Raw genomic sequence first — 19,682 nt, 5'->3', positions numbered from 1 at the left:
AGGGAAAATATATGTATGGGAAATCCAGTCCAGCCCTCCTGTCCTCATTTCGAGGTCTGCTTCCTTGATTCTTCACTTGTTCCTTATTCTTTCAACACACACACCTCACCTGACAACAAGCAATCTGGATCATTTTTCATTTGACGTGTACATACTCTTGCTTTCTCAGGCTATCTCATGTGCAATCAAAATCTGCAATTAGACAGACTGCAATGTCCTTCGATGGAAGGTAAAATTTCCCGAATGGATTTCCTTTCTTTGTTTGACATCAACATGTAATGTATAATCTTGGAGCATATAACCAGCGGTGTCTGTGTGCTGCAGCACCATTCTTTGCTGCTGTGAGGACGGGACAATATGGCGGTGGGATGTTGTAGCAAGTTCTTGAAAATGTCCATAGGAGAAGGGCCATTGAAGGTGTGAAATACACTTTCATGGTTGACTAAATCGTGTTCCATATGTTGAAGTTCTGTGAGTCGTGCTTGATCACAGATGCAAAGTATTGCAACAAACGAATCTGCAGCCAAAGCATTGTACGTAGCATCTGAATGATGGAAATCTTGGGTTGCATCAACATGTTAACCGTCTTTCTGTGTGTATCATGGACGTGCTGCATAATTTATTTAGTTACACAAGGAAAACAGTTAGTCCTCGTTTGAGCCACATTATTGTAAAAGTGAAAATGAAAAATATAGTCGTTATGGGCTCCACACAAGAGCTAAAAAGTCAAATATGATGGCTTGATGTGATGGATAACGGTGATATTTTTCGTTTTAATGAGGAAATAATGGGACTCAAACAGAGCCTGAGTTAAGTCCGGTGCACTACATATATGTAAATGTGTGGTAAAATCTACATGGTTATAGGATCACCAAAGCTTCACATAGCAAGTGAATTTCGTAATAGTGTGCAAAAATGGTAAGTATAATCCATCGTATTCAAAAGCCGAACCATTTGTAATCACTACTTAACTTTGACATAATGCGTGAGAAAATAAGTGAAAAGTAGGAGAACACTGAAAAGTGAAAGTCTTTGTTCATGTCAAGCGGAAAAGTAATATCATCTTTGCTGCCCTCGAGAATACCAGTGTTAAAATGGACAGGGGGTGATGTAGGATCAATTGGGATTTCAGCAGTTAAATTATAATGAGCAGAAAATCAGCAAATGTGTGTGGTAAAATCTACATGGTTATAGGATCACTAAAGCTTCACATAGCAAGTGAATTTCGTAAGAGTGTGCAAAAATGTATAATTCATCGTATTCAAAAGTCGAATCATTTGTAATCACTACTTAACTTTGACATAATGCGTGAGAAAATAAGTGAAAAGTAGGAGAACACTGAAAAGTGAAAGTCTTTGTTCATGTCAAGCGGAAAAGTAATATCATCCTTGCTGCCCTCGAGAATACCAGTGTTAAAATGGACAGGGGGTGATGTAGGATCAATTGGGATTTCAGCAGTTAAATTATAATGAGCAGAAATTCAGCAGCGGAATAATAAGAAATATGCAGCAAGAAGGGGGGAGAATCAGAGAGAATGGGGAAAGAAGACCGAAGAAGACACGGGAAGAGAATGAGAGAAGAGGAAAACTTAGGCAATAAACCAAGCAATTTACTTCATCAATTCATTAATTGTTCCAAGTAAACAACAAAACAGATATAAATAGCAAACAAAACCTTAAAGATAAAGTGCTTGGGCCAAATCCATTATACAACCCAATTACGCAAATAAGAGTCCAAACATAAATAAAGGTCTAATGAGAAAAGTAAATAAAATGGATGTCCATATCAACTCTCCCGGGGTTAGAGAAAACTCGATCCCGTTGAGTAGGTAAATCACAAATTACTGTAGTTAATCTGATACCAAAAATGCTTCAAGTCATGCCACGGAGGACGATCTTTCCGATGAATCAAGAATTGAAATTCTATGATTGATAATAATGAAAACTGCAATTTATTCCCAAGAATATGATTTAACCAAGGAAGACAATCTTTCCTTCTAATCAAGTACTAATACTGGACTCCAAATAACCAACATTCATGCACCTTATCTCCAAAATTTTCACATGACTGTGCACAATGAGGAGCACAAGAAGCTAGCACCGAAAACTGGCATGTAGAGACAAAAGATTACAACATCGAAGGGTCGAATGTGCCTTTATTGGGAAACAATTCTTCGACATTGAAAATATAACTTTCATTTAAGTGAGATGACCAGTCAAATAGAGAACCTTTATACAAGTGATCCAAAATTTTTTTTTTTTCACATTTTTAGGAAATCGAATCAAAGAGACTTACAATAAAATATAGTACTTGTCAATAGAGTACTCTAATTTATATGGTACATCGAAAGTAAACTCAAAAATTTCATGATTGAAAATGAATTGACCTAATTTAGGAACATTGCCAACATAATGATGAGTTAGCACAGCGTGTTGATAATTAGTGGGCAACATCTTAATGTCAATAGGAAGAGTGTGCAGTCAGGTAGTGACCTTAGAAAACAATGTGGCAACTCTTGGGTATAGGCAGCAGAAATTATTTTGATGAAGGGAACAGTGTTTTGATAAAGCGAACCAACCTGTAAAATTGTGAGATGGTATAAATTTAGTAGATGGCTGGCTTGAGACTAAAATCTTTGGCTGAAAACCCAGAGCCCCGTTTCAACGCTGTCTTTCAAATTAAGAATTTGTAGAAAGTGTATGGTCTCCATGATGGTCTAGAACTCAAAGTTAAGTAGCAATCTGATGAAGGGAAACTATGTTTGGCTCTGATACCACTTTGATGTAGGAACAATTGGGATTTCAGCAGTTAAATTATAATAAGCAGAAAATCAGCAAAGGAATAATAAGAAATATGCAGCAAGAAATGGGGAAAATCGGAGAGAATGGGGAGAGAAGACACAGGAGGAGAAGTGGAGAAGAGGAAAACTTAGGCAACAAACCAAGCAATTTACTTCATCAATTCATTTGATTGTCCCAAGTAAACAACAAGACAGACATAAATAGCAAACAAATCCCTGAAGATAAAGTGCTTGGCAAACTTATTATACAAGTTAAAGTGCTTGGCAAACTTATTATACAAGTCCAATTACGCAAATTAGAGTCCAAACATAAATAAAGGTCTAAAAAGAAAAATAAATAAAAAGAAAAAATTCATAAACCATGTATTGACTATGCACAATTCAAAAATCAAGTTTTAAGTTTAACTAATGCAAAAAATCATGTTTTTATCTAATTAATTAAAAATATTTATTAATTAAATATAATAAGGTCACAATTATACAATTAATGGTCACATGTATACAATTATAGATTACAAATTTATTTACTGGTCACATACCATCAAATTAATTGGTCACGGATCATTTTGAGATCACAAATCAAAACTTTAATAGGTCATAAATTATTTCGAAGTCATATATCACAATTTATCTATCGATTTTATTGGTCACAAATCCAAAAAATTATAGGTCACAAGTCATATATTTTCAAATTGGATGGTCACAGATTATTTCGAAATCATATATCACAATTTATCTATCGATTTTATTGGTCACAAATCCAAAAAATTATAAGTCACAAGTCATATATTTTCAAATTTGATGGTCATAGATGACTTTTTTGAATTTTAAAGTCACAGATTAATAGTATAATTGGTCGCAGACACCAAACACCCAAACCGATCGTCAACAGCCACCACATTCAAAATCAAGACACAGATCGAATTGTAGATCTAAATAATCATTTGTCCCAAACCACCCAAAAAACCCCAAACGTAGATGACAAAGAAACTGTAAGAAGCAGCAAATTTAGCACTAAATAGCTGTAGCAGATCTTCCCCAAATTCCTCATCATTCTACACCAGAACATCACCGCTCACACTTTCAACAGATCGTTCCCCAATTTCGCCGCCATTCAGCACCAGAGTGCGACCTAACTCCGGCAGCATCGCACTACAACAACCCATAAAACAAGATTAGAACCCAACTCCGACGAAAAGCTAGAGAAAAGTGAGAAGCCAAACGTTTCTATAATTAAAGGCGAATTAGTAAACCAACTGGTGTGTGGTGGAAATTTTTGGGGGGGAGGGAGGGGGGAGAGAGAGGATAGGATTGACTTTTGAGAGATGCCTCGAAAAATCTTGCTGCGAGTGTGTTTGAGGGGGTGTGATGTTATTTATAATTCCAGAACATTTTATTATTAATATTAAAATATAAATTAACCGCCTGATTTTTGCACAAACAAACATTCAACCTGATTTTTAAATTATGATCTTTAAATGCCTATAAGGGTGTAATTTTCACTAAATAAAATGGATGTCTGCGTCGGGGCCTAGGATTGAGTCGACCCGGCTAGTTAAAAATCTGGCCAGAACGGGTCTGGCATGCAGTATTCCACGGGTCCTGATCAGTTCAGCTGTAATCTATTGAAATGGTCTGGACGGGGCCCGGACTTGGAAGATATTGCCATATTGGTGTCATGGTGTGCCAATTTGAATCGGCCTAGACTTCTCTGCTCGAGGGCCTTGCCCGACTAGAAATTTTGCCGAAAACGGGCTTCAAGTGTTGCACTAGACTACAAAATACAACGTGGCCAGCTTTTTCCACTCCACACCCACATGCTAATTGCAGCTTGTCGTCGAAGAAAAGGCCATAAATTTGTCCACCGCTATTTTTCCTTGTTGTGAAGGGACATCAGATTATTCTGAGGGATATCAAGTAGTTTTCATCCATAATTCTAGGGCCTGGTCTGAATAGTCGAGGGCCGTTAATCGTTGGTGTTAGAAACTTGGAGTAAAGGTGAAGGGACGAAATACTCGAGTTCATATTTATTGTCCCGACTTAGCTATGACTTGATATTTTAGTAAGTCAAGCTTCGTCATCGATTGTGATTCACAAAGCTTACCATTTTTTTCCCATGCCACGATTGAGTTGTGATAGGACAGAAACCATAAGGCAAAATAACAATAAAAGAGCATAACTTTCCAATTTCTAGAAAGAAATTGAAGCATTTATGTTTGGCCTTTTGGTTTGAGGAAGAAAAGAATAACAATCATTAGAGGGCATTCTATAGTTTGGCACCAAAGTTCTAAGATTTTAACAACTTCCCCCCTTAAAGAGCCCAAAAATTATTTTACCTCGTCAATTTGCAATATCTCACTCAAGTATAAATATATTCTTGACCATTTGGATGTAGGGATGTAAATGGATCGGATATTTCCAAATTTGATCGAACCTTAAGAACAATTATCCTATCTGATCCGATAATCCAAAGGCCATTTACTATGTTATCAGATATCCGATCCGATAATCCGATTTGAAATTGAAAAAAATTAGAAAGATAAAAATTTATATTAGTCAACTTCTAAGCCCTAAATTAAGAGATCCGAATAGCTTTTTACTCAATTATTGCCCCATCTATTTATAGATCGTAAAGTTTATGATATTCAGGTAAGTATCCAATGTGGGGAGTAAGAAGTTAGGAATAATAAAAGCAACTCTAACTATTGGCTCATTTGGTTGTTTAATTTATAAAATAAATTAATTATTTTTTACTTTATTATAATTAATAAAAAAATTAAATCTCTTCAGATATTTCAATTACCAATATTATACTATTATCTAATATTATTTATTATTTGAAAATTATGTATAAAGTATAATACAAGTTTCAAAATGGGAAAAATTATGTGTAATAAATTATGCGATGATATATAAAATATATTATATTAGTATATAAATTTGATCGGATTGACCTATATCCATATTTGCTTCATTTAGTTAACGGATAATCAAATTCGGATTTTGATCCAATTATCGGACCGAGATCTTAAATCTATCTCCCATTAATTTCATCGAATTCGAATCAAAATTCAATCCATTGACAACTCTATTTGTATGTAATGTACTCTCCTAAGTAATTATCTAAATGAGTGAATATTGATGAGGATACTTTAGTAACTGCGCATAAATTGCACCATTATTTTTTGTCGGAGGACCATAATCATATATCACTAATCGAATCATTTATAAAGATTCTCCATATATCCTAATTGACATGCATAGTTTGCAATTCAAACCTCACGTCTTCAAAACATTATACATCGGAGGGTAGGTCAAGATCCACAAAACGAACTTCGACAAATATTTGATTATGTTAAGAAGTGTTTAAAAGTAAGTAAACTTTTAGTCACTTATTTTACTAACATAGGGGGTGTTTGAGCCACATTATTTCAAAAAAAAAGTTTTTTAAACAGTGATTTGATATTATTTCAATCACATATTTTTTAATAAAATAATATTACACGCAGATAAAAACTCTTTCTTATTTTGTAACCACACATTTTCCATCAATACACTATTCAACAATACATTATGACCAAAATAATGTGGCTCAAACGCCCCCCATAATATTCAAAAATGCTTGAGCCACCTCTCACATGAGGGGAGTGGGCCCCGACGCATTTAATGCACTACTCTTGTCGCCTAATAAAACTTCTTTCTTGTATGGTATGTTTACAAGAATTTCACCATTTATTCTTTGTACGTTCTTGAAAACTTATCAGGCTTGGATTAGGCTTGACTTTCAATTACAATTTCCATTAATTAAAAATTTTATATGATTTGAGCGATGGTTCTTAGCACAAGACAATAACGTGATTACTAAGATAGATAATATCTTGTAATGTTAATTAAAGCAACTAAAAACATAAACAAAAATAATCATGTGCACCAATCAAGGAGTGTCTTTGTCAAATTATTCGAATAACGAATCTCGAGACTACCTAGGTGCCTAAAAGATTCCCTTTAAGTAGGGAGAAAATGAGTCTGAATTAGTATTTTTAAGATAACGTGTCGTTAAAAAGTAGAAATTCTTTTGTGAAAATATAGAGAATATTTTATTATCTGAATGTATTATTAAAAATGATCATATAGTAAACTAGAAATTAAATTAATGGGAATCAAGCATGTCTCCAATGTCTTGTGACAAGATTTTTTTATTTTTGATCAAATACTTGAAACACTCAATTTTTATAAATAAATGACAGACTGATTTGATCTAGGTAATTATATTTTTGAATGATCATTTATATTAATTTATTCATTTTTTTTCCTTTAAAATGCTCAAATAATTTAAATTTAATAAAATAATATAATATTCATGATGTTTCTATCCTTTTCATGATTTTACTTTCTATTGGTTTGCAATAGAGAATATTAAAGTCCATAAAATTATGATTTATTATTATTATTATTTTAATGAAAGTGAAAGAAATAAAAATAAGAAAATATAAATATATCCAGATAGATACATGTCCAATCGAATGTTACAATAAGTTACAAAGTGGCGGTGGGGGCAAGTGAAAATGACGCATTGCAGTCCCATCCACATTGCGGCGGTTCTCTCTAATTTTCACGTTTTATCGCGAGACATTCGAATATTCATTATAACATGTTTAAAAAATGTAATTCATCAATCATCCTTTAAAATAATAATAATAATAAAAATTGGAAACACTCCGTTACAATTAGTGGCAGATTCAATCCGCCTCGATCACCCCCTGAAGTAAAATTGTGATGCACTAATAGATCAATTTAATTTAGATCACATTCGTAATCAGTCAAAAAGATTGAATGATGAGCACACGCAGGTAACTCAACATCTTACAAATTATAAACTACGAGACTTGAGCTTAACTCAATTATAGATACGTCGATGATCAAAAACTATCAAGTTGCATGATAAATTGATCGAACAGTAAGAGTCTATGAAGATTTTTCAAATATCATTACAGTATTGAGGCAATCGATATTCACTTCATTTATTCATTAAGTGAATTTAGTATCATCATTCATAAGGAATCAATTATGGGACATGTCATCCACAACTTGTAGTTTTATAGATAGATGTGCCTCAATCTATTAGTATCCTTCTTGCACCTTTTTTTGTTAGCTTTATATTTTTTAGACACATTCTTCGCTCTAACTTAGTTGATGTTAGATAGAGAATCCAACCTCATCAATTATGGGCATGCCATTTGAAGCGTGTAGTTTGGGTTGTTAATGAATTGGATTGTAATCCAAATCTAATGAAATTAATGGGAAATTGATTTGGGGTGTCAATCCGATTACCTGATCAAAATCCAAATCCGATAATTCATGAACTAAATGGAGTAAATATAAATGTAGGTTAATCTGATTAGATAACAACTCGATCCGATCTATTATAATGACATATTATATTTTATTTATTACCGTATAATTTATCACACATAATTTTTTCATTTTAAAACATGTATTATACTCTATGACTTTTAATGAAGAATGTCAAAAACCAATCAAATTCCAATATAACTTTAATATATTTTGACCTGTTTTGATATCAATCAAAATCTAGATTTTAATATAAGTCAAGTCATCAATTAATTTTAATCAAATATTTTATGGGTCTTACACATTTTCAACCACATATTTCATTAATTTCTATCAAAATTCACTTAAAATCTGATTTTAATATCCACTAAACAATGGCTTTATAATAAATTTTGTATCGAGATTGGAAATTTTCTCTTTCTAAAAAATTTCGAACCAGATATTCGATAATACAACAAATCGAATATGAATTTAACCATCAAACATCCATTGGATTATCGGATCAGATCGAATCTATCAATTAATCCTATTGGATCGGATTGGTTATGAACCGATTCGGTCCATATCTTATCCATTATAGCCCTATGTGTAGTCTTATCAATATACGTGCCTCAACTTGCTAGTATTCTTCTTGCACATTATTTTTGTCAACTTTATATCTTTTATACACATCCTTTTATCACTCTTGCTAACTGGATCGTCCAAAACTAGAATCCAACCTACTCGTTTCTAACAAAATTGATGTTAGATGTCACTAGAGGAGGACATATTTTAGGTTTAAGTCAATGTAATGTTTCACAGCTGTAAAGAAAGATATTTTGCTCCTGTCCCGTGTGAGAATTGAGAAAAAAATATGATAATTTGCAGAGACGACAAACAATTTGATCCATTAATTGCATTGGCAATTTGGCTCAGCTGTAAACGTGTGTCGAGTTGTTAAAAAGATTCCGTCTTGACACGCTGGTAAGATTTGCGAATTGCAGAGTAAAAAATCATAAATAAAAATTAATTCGTTGACTTGCATGTTATATCAGTATGAAAGATAATCTTTAAATATGCAAAAATTTTATTTTTAAAAGAAGTTATATGGATACAAAATTGATGGGATATGATATAGGTTGGTAGAGGAAGCCACCCTTGGCGACAAGCAAGATGGATCGCTGTACTTTGATGCAAGGCCATCGACCTTTAAGTGGTACTCTACCACCATCCCCAAGTGATGCTCTACCACCATGCACGACCATCGACCCCCCAGGGGCGCCTACCACTATCTCCAGGGGGCGCTCTACCACTACGCGAGGCCGTTGACCCCCCCAAGGTCGCTCTACTTCTACGCGAAGCCTTCAACTGACATGGAATTACCTATACAATTATTCAAACACTTAACCATAAAACCTCTAGTGAATTGACTAGAGTCTATGGCGGTTAATAAGGGCGCAACCTTCAAGCGGGAAGTTAAAGACCCTCCACTCAGAACGTGGGGGTAGTGGGAATGCCAACGTGGGACACGTGGCACCACAACCGCCCAGCGATTATCCAGCTCCCAATATCTATAAATAGCCCCGGATGTGGGATCTTTCTCTCTTTTTAGTTATCTGAATTCCAAGCACATTTTTTTCTAAGTCTATAAACTAATTCTCACGCCAAAGGTAAAACGGGGAGAGGAAGCCCCACCTTCGTTTTTCAGGTCACACACACTTGACGGAGTAGTCGGAACGCCGAACGCCATCAGGCGGATAGAAGGGTGTTGTTTCGTCACCATTTCATTGGCGCCGTCTGTGGGAAACTCTTCCATTGAACACAAAGGTCATGTCGAGAAGACGAACAAGAAGTGATACACGCCTAAGAACAGCAACGACGGAGGCAGAATCAGGTCGGTTGCCAGAGGCCCCGATCCGTCGTCGTCGCAATATGTGACCGCAAAGCCAGTTCAGCGCCCTAGAGACCCAGTTAGTAGCCATGATGACCCTCTTACAGAATCAAACGCAGAGAGTCGCCCTCCCATCGCATTTGGCAGAGGCCCTGCCTCCACTCCAAGAGGTGCGCATAGAAACACCGCCTGCTATCCAACCGATGACCGCAGGCTCGAGGGCTCCAGGGATGACAGTCTTGCAGTCCGTCCGCCCCTGGCGGATTTGGAGCGGAGAATGGAGGAGATCATGACGAAAAAAATTGATGATGCGATATCTAAAAGAAAAGACAAGCGTAGGCAGATGATCATAGAAGAGGACCCATTCGCGCCCGAAATAATGGCGGTCCCTTTACTTAAAGGCTTCAAGCAGCCTATGATAGAGGCTTAAGACGGGGTCACAGATCCGCTTGACCATCTGCGGACCTTCATTGATCTGATGAGACTCTATGCAGCACCCGATGCGGTAATGTACCGGTCTTTTCACTCGACTCTCAGGAGGGAAGCTAGAGACGGGGTGGCAACACTTGCCCCCCGGTCTATCCAAACATTTGATGAACTTTCCAGGAGCTTTGTAGCCTACTTCCTGAGTAGCAAGAGAAAGAGGAGGACAGCCATTGGACTGATGCAGGTGGTCCAGGAGAAAGATGAGTTTTTGCAGGAATATTTGGCTAGTTTATCGTGCGACCCTTGGAATAGAGGACCTTCAGATATCGACAGTGGTGATTGCGTTGATGAATGGAACTCAAAACCGGGCTTTTAAGATGTCACTTTCCAAGAACCCCCCAGAATCAATGCATGACCTATTGAAAAAGGGAGACAAGTATGTTGATGCCAAGGAGGCGGAGAAGGTCACAAAGAACCTCAGAGAGGGATGGGAAGTAGAAAGTCATAAGCGCAAGGCGAGGGACGAGCTAAGACCTGAAAACAAAAATAGGCCAAGGAGTAAGCAGATGGTTAAAGGGGCCGCCCAAGACTGGCCAGCCAGGCACAAACGAGAGGAGTCCAGGGCGTTCACCCCTTTGAACACCCCACGTGCCAAACTATTGATGGAAATACGAAACATGAAAGAGCTAGAATGGCCGAGACCCATGGTAAATCCAGCGAGCAAAAGAAACCAGGGCAGATATTGTCATTTTCACAAGGATCACGGGCATGATACTGAAGAGTGCCTGCAACTGAAAGAGGAGATCGAGCGCCTCCTAAGGCAGGGTCTCCTGGGTAAATATGTGAAGGACAACGGGGGGAAGCAAAAGATGGAGGATCGTCCCCCACCTAGGGCCAGAGTGATAAACATGATTATAGGAGGGTTAGCAGGAGGTGGATATTCAAATTTGGCAAAGAAAAGCTACGCATGCTCTCTCGGGATCTGCTCCATCCAAAAGAAGGCAAGGTTCAGCCAGAGCATCACTTTTGGCGAGGAAGACTTGGTAGGCGTGGCGCACTCCCATGATGATACCCTTGTAATAGTAGGCGACATAGCTGATTTTGACGTCAAAAGAGTATTGGACGACGGGAAAAGTGCCACAAATGTACTCACTTGGGACTTTTTTTAGGCCCGAAGGTCCCACCTGACAAGTTAAAAATCGTGACACCCCCTTGCAAGGCTTTGGAGGAGCCACAGTGATTCCAGAAGGTACAGTGGAGCTCCCGGTCACGCTAGGCACATATCCGACCACTGTGATAATTGTGGCAAGCTTTTTGGTCGTTAAGACCCCCATGGCCTATAATTCAATCTACGGTCGGCCGTTACTCAACGCGGATGGAGCCATCCCCTCAACCTATCACCAAGTCCTGAAATTCCCAACCAACAAGGGAGTCGGGTGTGTGCGGAGGGATCAGCAAGCATCCAGAAAATGTTATGTCGACAGTATATCAGTCAGAAGAGCCCCATCAGTCATGATGTTAGAAGTCAAAACTTCGAGAGGGCGGATTGAGCCACTTAACATGATCGAAAATAGTTCCATAATGGAGGGCCGGGAGGTCAGCATCGGGGCTGAGTTGGACTCTGATGAAAAATGGAAGCGGTGAGGTGCCTAACAGACAACCTAGACGTCTTTGTAGGAAGCCCAAGTGATATCACTCGGGTCAGCCCAGCACTCGCTCAACATCGCCTCGGAGTTCTACCCAGAGCCAAACCAGTAAAGCAGAAGAAAAAGAACCTCGCCCCCGAAAGGCAAGAAATAGCAAGGGTGGAAGTGGAAAAGCTACTGCAAGCAGGTTTAATCCGAGAGGTACGGTACTCCGAATGGTTAGCCAACATTGTGCTAGTAAAAAAGTCAAATGGGAAGTGGCGCATGTGCGTAGATTACACCGAATTAAATAAGGCATGCCTTAAGGACTCATACCCACTCCCACGGATAGACCACCTCGTCGACGCCACGTCGGGTCACGAGAGGCTCAGCTTCCTAGACGCTTTCTCGGGGTATCATCAAAGCTCTATGGCTAAGTGCGACCAAGAGAAGACGTCATTCATCACAGATTCTGGAACCTACTGTTACACTGCCATGCCTTTCGGCCTGAAGAATGCAGGGGCAACTTACCAGAGGATGGTGAATAGGGTCTTCCAGGAGTTGATTGGAAATGTCATAGAAGCCTATGTCGACGACATAGTGGTAAAAAGTATTAAGGCTGTCGACCACGTGGCCTGTCTGCAAAGAGTGTTCGACATAGCCCAACAGAATAATCTGAAATTCAACCCCGAGAAATGTGTTTTTGGTACAGCGGGTGGAAAATTCTTAGGTTTTATGATCACCCAACGAGATATTAAGGCGAATCCCGACAAGATAGAGGCAATACTTGAAATGAGAATTCCACTAGTAGGAAGGAAGTCCAGCGGCTGACAGGGCGTGTGGCAGCCCTTAACCGTTTTATGAGCCGGGCAGCGGATAAGTGCTACCATTTCTTTAAAGCCAGTGGGGGCTCTACAAATTTTGAGTGGACTCAAGAGTGCGAGGAGTCGCTAGAATCCTTAAATAGGTCACTACAGCAACCTCCCATATTGACCAGCCCATGCCTTGGGGACGTACTATGTCTCTACCTCGCAATGTCACCACGGGCAGTCAGTCCAGTTCTCGTAAAGGAATTCCCAAAGCCACAGAAACCAATCTACTATGTCAGTCAGGTCCTCAAAGGCGCAGAGATAAGGTACAGTCTGGCCGAACAACTGGTGCTCGCATTGATCGTAGTGGTCAGAAAATTGAGGCCTTACTTTCAGTCCCATACGGTATAAGTTATGACCAACCAACCCATCAAGCAGATCCTACATTGACCAGAGACGTCCGAAAGACTGCTGAAATGGGCAATTGAAATGAGTGAATTTGACATTGAATTCAAGCTAATGACCGCCATCAAAGCGCAAGCTCTGGTAGATTTTATTGCTGAGCTCACCACCCCAACAGAACCCCCAGAAGGGCAAAAGACAGATTGGAAGGTTTTTGTGGATGGTTCTTCAAATACGGAAGGATCAGGGGCAAGAAACATAATGATTGGACTAGACTCCGAGGAATTGGAATACTCACTGCGCTTCGAGTTCCCCGCTATTAACAACGATGCTGAGTATGAAGCAGTAATCACAGGCCTAGGTCTGGCAGCTAGGCTAGGGGTGTCTTCGGTAGAGGTTTGCAGTGACTCGCAGCTGATAGTTGGACAGGTATGGGGGAAATATGAGGCTAAGGATGGGAAGATGGTAGCCTACCTGATAAAAGTAAGGGATCTACAAAGGGGGTTCGCAAGCTTCAGGATGACAAAGGTCCTACGAAAGGAAAATGAGCGGGCAGACGTGCTAGCGAAACTCGCATCGAAAAACCCAAGAAATCTATCGCGAACAGCAAACGTACAAGTCTTACAATAACCCAGCATCCAACGCTGGGTCGAGGTGAAAAATATTGAGTACGAGGAAAGCTGGATGGATCCATTAATCAAATATCTCACGGAAAATAAAACACCAGAAGATCCCTTTGAAGCAAGGAGGTTGAGAGCTCAGGTAGCCTTATTCACCATCATTGACGGGCAACTTTACAAGCGAGGTTTCACCATACCATATCTGAAGTGCATACGACCTTCGGAAGCTAAAGAAATACTGTTTGAGGTACATGCTGGGACTTGTGGTAACCAACAAGAGGCAACATCTCTTGCTTTCAAAATTCTACGGCAAGGTTACTATTGGCCAACCATGAAAAGAGATGCCAAAGAATTAGTAAGAAAGTGTGACACATGTCAACGACATGAAAATTTGATCCACGTCCCAGCCTAACAACAGGCAGCCATTTTTGGGATGTGCCCATTTTTTCAGTGGGGGATGGATATTTTAGGGCCTCTACCTTTAGCCAAGGGGCAAAGGAAGTTTTTGTTGGTCACCATCGACTAGTTCACCAAGTGGGTAGAGGCAGAACCACTTGCGACCACTACATATGTATGGAAAAATATAATATGCTGATTCGAGATATCCATGGTAATGGTGATAGATAACGGTAGACAATTTGACAATCATAGCTTCAAGACTTTTTATGCAAGTTATCGCATCGACCATAAACTGACTTCGGTCACTCACCCACAATTGAACGGGCAAGCTGAAGTGACCAACTGAGTCATTCTCTGGGATCTGAAGACCAGATTGGAAAAGGAGAAGGGGCTTTAGGCAGAGGAGCTACCCAATGTGCTATGGGCGTACCACACGACTCCGCGACCAAAGGAAAACTCGACCTACTAGAAGAAGTAAGGGAGAAGGCGGCAATAAAGATGATGGCCTATAAACGGAGAGCCGTCGAATACTTCAATCGGAAAGTGAAACCAAGAATCTTTCAACCAGGGGACCTCATGTTAAGAGACGTAGCAATAGCATGACACCCCCCAGCAAAACTCGAACCAAACTGGGAAGGCCCATATGAAGTGATCTGTAGCCTAGAAAAGGGGGCTTACAGCTTGAAAGATATGAAGGGACGACCACTGGGTAGACTGTGGAATGCAGAGCATCTCAAAAAATACTACCAGTAGATTTTAGAATAGACGCATGGGCTACGTTTTTGTAAATACAGTAGATAGATTGACTTGTTAATTCTCTCTATGTAATGCCTCACGAAGGGAAGGGTTAGCTTAGCTGGGACATCCCGGTGTGCCTACTGAGCTCATGAATCCAAATATTTTTATGTACCAATATGCAGTCTCAGACCCCCCATCCCATGAAGACATACGGTCAACATAGCCTACGCGGCTAGACGGAGAGCCTTAACAAACCAAAAATCGGCTAAGGCCCTTAACTGCTAGACCTTTCTCCCGACGGTCGACATAGTCTACGTGGCTAGGTGGAGAGCCTTAACAAGTTAAAAATCGGCTAAGACCTTTAACTGCTAGACCCTTCTCTGGACGGTTGACATAGCCTACGCGGCTAGGCGGAGAGCCTTAACAAGCCAAAAATTGGCTAAGACCCTTAACCGCTAGACCCCTTTCCCGACGGTCGACATAGCCTACGCGGCTAGGTGGAGAGCCTTAACAAGCCAAAAATCGGCTAAGACCCTTAACCGCTAGAACCCTCTCCCGATGATCGACATAGCCTATGCAGCAAGACACAGGGTAACACAAAGTTAAACTTGGCTAGGGCCATCGACCACTGAACTCTAGCCCGATAAAAAGCCACTCTCCCGCACCATCAAACAATGAAAGAAAAAAGAAGAAGTACGACACGAGAGACGACAAGTTGAAAGAACAATGCACTCAACACTAATAATAGCGAACGAAAAATGTATTTATACATATGAGAAACTCTTGCCCACACCCCGGACAAGTAGGAGATAATGAGACTAAACAAAAGTAAACACGAAAAAGGAAAAGCTAGCAAAGGGAACAACAACTAAGAAATGCTTCAGCTCGAAGGGGGGAGACATCCCCACTACCATCTCGTGATGAACGTCCAAGCGACCTGGATGACTATGCTCCACTCTCCTTCCGCTTCCCCTTGCGCTGCGCAAGAAATCTATCTAGACCAGAGGGGTCTATAGAAAGATGCTCGGCCATAATCCACTCCTTGGAGAGTTTGATAGACGTTGCCATCGCTTTTCCCTATATGAATTCAAAGCCTTAGCATAATCAGACGACGTCTTATACTGCTCCACAGATACCTTGAGATCTCTGGCATACTCAGCTGAGGCCTTATACCTACTCAGCTGAGGCCTTATACCTCTCAATCGCCTCCTCTGGAGCGTGAGCCAAAATAGAATGGAAGTTGTCATTCTCCGTCTTTGAAGATTTTTTCAAGGAGGATATCTTTTTCTTGTAGTGATGAGCCTTCTTTTTCCTTTCTTCAGTAAGAGTCTTCAACTCTGAGGCCAGGCGGCAATTTGATTCAGCGAGCCAGTCTGGAGGGCTACCACCTAAGAAATGAGGGGATAAAATAAAAGTCAAGCGTTAAAACCAAGCTTGAAAGGCAAGACCCAACATAAAAGAAAAATGTGAAATTGGAAACGTACTCTCTGGAGATAAACAGTCGTAGCCTTTTCAATGTCGTCTGTACTACGCCTGCAATTGCTCTAGCTCGAGCGGGCGTCACCAAAGACTTGAGCACCCCCATCTCATGATAGCCCTGGGTGGGAGGAAATTCGAAGTTGGGAAGTGAATCCTCGCGCTTAAACCGTGCATGGCTGGAAGCACCCAGCCTAGAAGCTGAAGCCACCTCACGAGGCTCGTCTGAAGGCTGGGTGGTCTCGTTGATCGCCCGAGACCTCCCCCCTTGGTCGGCCGCCTTCCTTCTCTTTGAAGGGATAGGTGATGGATCAGTCCCATCCCCCTGCCCCTGGTCAGGCATGGAATCCATAATCCCTTCAAGATCAAACTCTGCCCCTGTACATGTAAGCTAAAATTCGTTAAGATCATAAGGTAGAAAAGCATGAGGATACAAAAAAAGGGGAGGTGAACACAAAACCTTACCATCAACGGGTGTAGGGCCCTCATCGCCTCCTGGCAGAGTCTTCAATATCTCATCAAGATCAAAGTCCATATCTGTATGCACACACCCAAACTCATTAGTCCCAAAAAACTAAAAGCAAAAAATAATAAATGAACGTGTGTGCATGCGATAAAAAAAACCGACGAAAACAACCTACCAATAGGACGACTCATCCCCACTATCCACATGTTCTTCATGGTCAAGAGTGATCCTAAGTCAGGTGCAAGAGGTGGTACATCAACCAACTCTTGGATTTGAGCTTTTAGAAAGGGGGTAACTTCTACTTGGCTATTGAAGAGACGAATTTGGGGGTGTCGCCAATTGGAGTTGAAAGAGAATCGACCTGCTGAAGGCGGGGCGATGAATCATCGGGATTTCTGCTATTCGAATTTCTAAATTTAGGAAATTGCAAAGGAACTCTGGTGGTAAAATATACGAATGCATTACACTGAACTAGCTCATGCATTTCGAAAACACACCTGAAAAGGTCTATGGAAAGTGATATTTTCCTTCTGAGACACACATATAGGAAATATAGCGCCTTTCTCCACACGTTGGGATTTATTTGACTAGGAGTAAGGTGAAATTCATTAAAAATCGACACAAAAAAGGGATGAATGGGAAATTGAAAACCCCCGTCCATAACATCCTTGTACACGGCTACCTCGCGGGGGTCGGACCCAGGGAGTCTTTCTTAAGGACCGGGGGCTCTATAGACATAATCATCAACCCTGGTCATACTTACTTATACATTTTTCCAACTTAAGTGGGGAACTGTAGAGACTATAACTTTTTGGGATATCTAGGGGGACAACCTCACCAGCCGGGTCTCACCCAATTTCTAAATTTTGGTTTGGAAACTTGGTAGAACTAATGTGCCTTTTAGGGAAATTTGGGACAAACGCCTGAGAATCGATTGAATGAGTTTCATTATCAATGTCATAAAGAGATCTATCGGACGAAGGGAGCGGGTCACTAGCGAGTCGGATCGAGGGGCTGGATGGGCCACGAAGATTAGGAGAAGCCGGGGGACGGCCAGCCTCCGATGCTTGATCAGCCATGGGGCTGGTCGACGAACCAGCCCCACTGGTCACCAATCGGCCACCCCGTGGGCCGGTTGGACCCCTTCCGGTACCCTCCGACAAAGCTCCGTTCGAGTCACTACTCCCCCCATCACTATTCTTATTGGAAGGAAAAGAAATAATAGTCTTATACATGGCAACAAAAAAAAGATGAAGAGAGCAAAAACTCAAAGTAAGACTTTGGATTAAAAAGGAGAAAAAAATACCTTAGAAGGGAGAAAGCCTAGGATATTGAGAGAAAATGAGAGTGATTCTTTGAAGTAGAAATCACCCCTCTCTTATAGACACAGGAATTCAAACTTTTTGGGTGGAAAATTCCCTCCAACATTAGGACCATTGATGGGGTGCCATGTGTACGGTAAAATTGCTATTTGATTTCAATTGCATTGCTCGACTTGCTAATACGAACTACTCATTTATCATTTAAAAAAAGAAATTTCAAACCAACCCAGATAAAGAAAGTTGCTACCCCTTGCCGAAAACATCGACAAGGGATAGGGGCTAATGATATAGGTTGGTAGAGGAAGCCACCCTCAGCGACAAGTAAGATGGATCGCTGCACTTCGATGCAAGGCCATCGACCCTTAAGGGGTGCTCTACCACTATCCCCAAGTGGTGCTCTACCACCATGTATGGCCATCGACCCCCCAGGGGTGTTCTATCACTACGCGAGGCCGTTGACCCCGCAAGGTCGCTCTACCTCTACACGAAGTCTTCAACTGGCATGGAATTGCCTGTACGATTATCCAACAATTAGCTATAAAACATCTAGTGAATTGACTAGGTTCCATGGTGGTTAATACGAGCGCAACCTTCAAGCAGGAAGTTAAAGACCCCCCACTCAGAACGTGGGGGTAGTGGGAATGTCAATGTGAGACACGTGGCACCACGACCGCCCAACGGTTATCCAGCCCCCAATATCTATAAATACTCTCGGATGTAATTCAAGTAAGGAGATCTCTCTCCTTTTAGCCATCTAAATTCCAATCACATTTTTTCCCAAGTCTATAAACTAATTCTCACGTCGGAGGTAAAACGGGGGAGAAACCCCTGTCTTCGTTTTTCAGGTCACACACACTTGACGGAGTAGCCGGAACGTCGAACGCCACCAGACGGATAGAAGGGTGTTGTTCCGCCTCCATTTCAGGATATAAAGTAATTAAATCCACAATCAAAAAATAAAATTGCATGCTCATTAACTAGGAAATAGTTGAAAAATTTCTCAAATTGATTAATATTATTTGATGGGGGGATTTGCATTTTTGTTTTTCAATTTTTGCAAAATGTAACAAATATACATTCAATTTTTAGCACAATTCATCTCCAATCTTTCGATTATATAGTAAACTTTTATTTTTTTCTTCAATTTTAACCGTTAAATGACGAATTTATCATTATCCTTAGATGAACAAAAATAAAATAAAGTAGTAATAAAAAAAATTACGAATAGAGTTTCGAGCATTTAAAATAATTAAATACATATTAAGTATTAACGCATAAAAATAGATTTGCATTTCTTCTTATTTTTTCTTCTCTTTTTTTTTTTTTTTTTTTTTTTTTTTTGGTTTTTTTTTTTTTTTTTTTTTTTTTTTTTTAAGG

The 19,682-nt window shown here is 40.0% G+C and overlaps 1 long non-coding RNA gene across 1 annotated transcript; it reads left to right on the top strand.

Moving 5' to 3' along the window:
- LOC111397320 lies at positions 1-886 on the top strand. The gene is made up of 3 exons (XR_002703219.1): positions 1-54; positions 170-229; positions 325-886. It is a non-coding gene; the product is annotated as an uncharacterized LOC111397320 (long non-coding RNA).
- The last annotated feature ends 18,796 nt before the right edge of the window (positions 887-19,682 follow it).

Source organism: Olea europaea, chromosome 7 (genome assembly GCF_002742605.1).
Source record: "Olea europaea var. sylvestris chromosome 7, O_europaea_v1, whole genome shotgun sequence".
In the NCBI taxonomy this organism is placed as follows: Eukaryota; Viridiplantae; Streptophyta; class Magnoliopsida; order Lamiales; family Oleaceae; genus Olea; species Olea europaea.
Note: the sequence above shows the minus strand (reverse complement) of the source record. Positions and strands in the feature narration are given on the sequence as shown.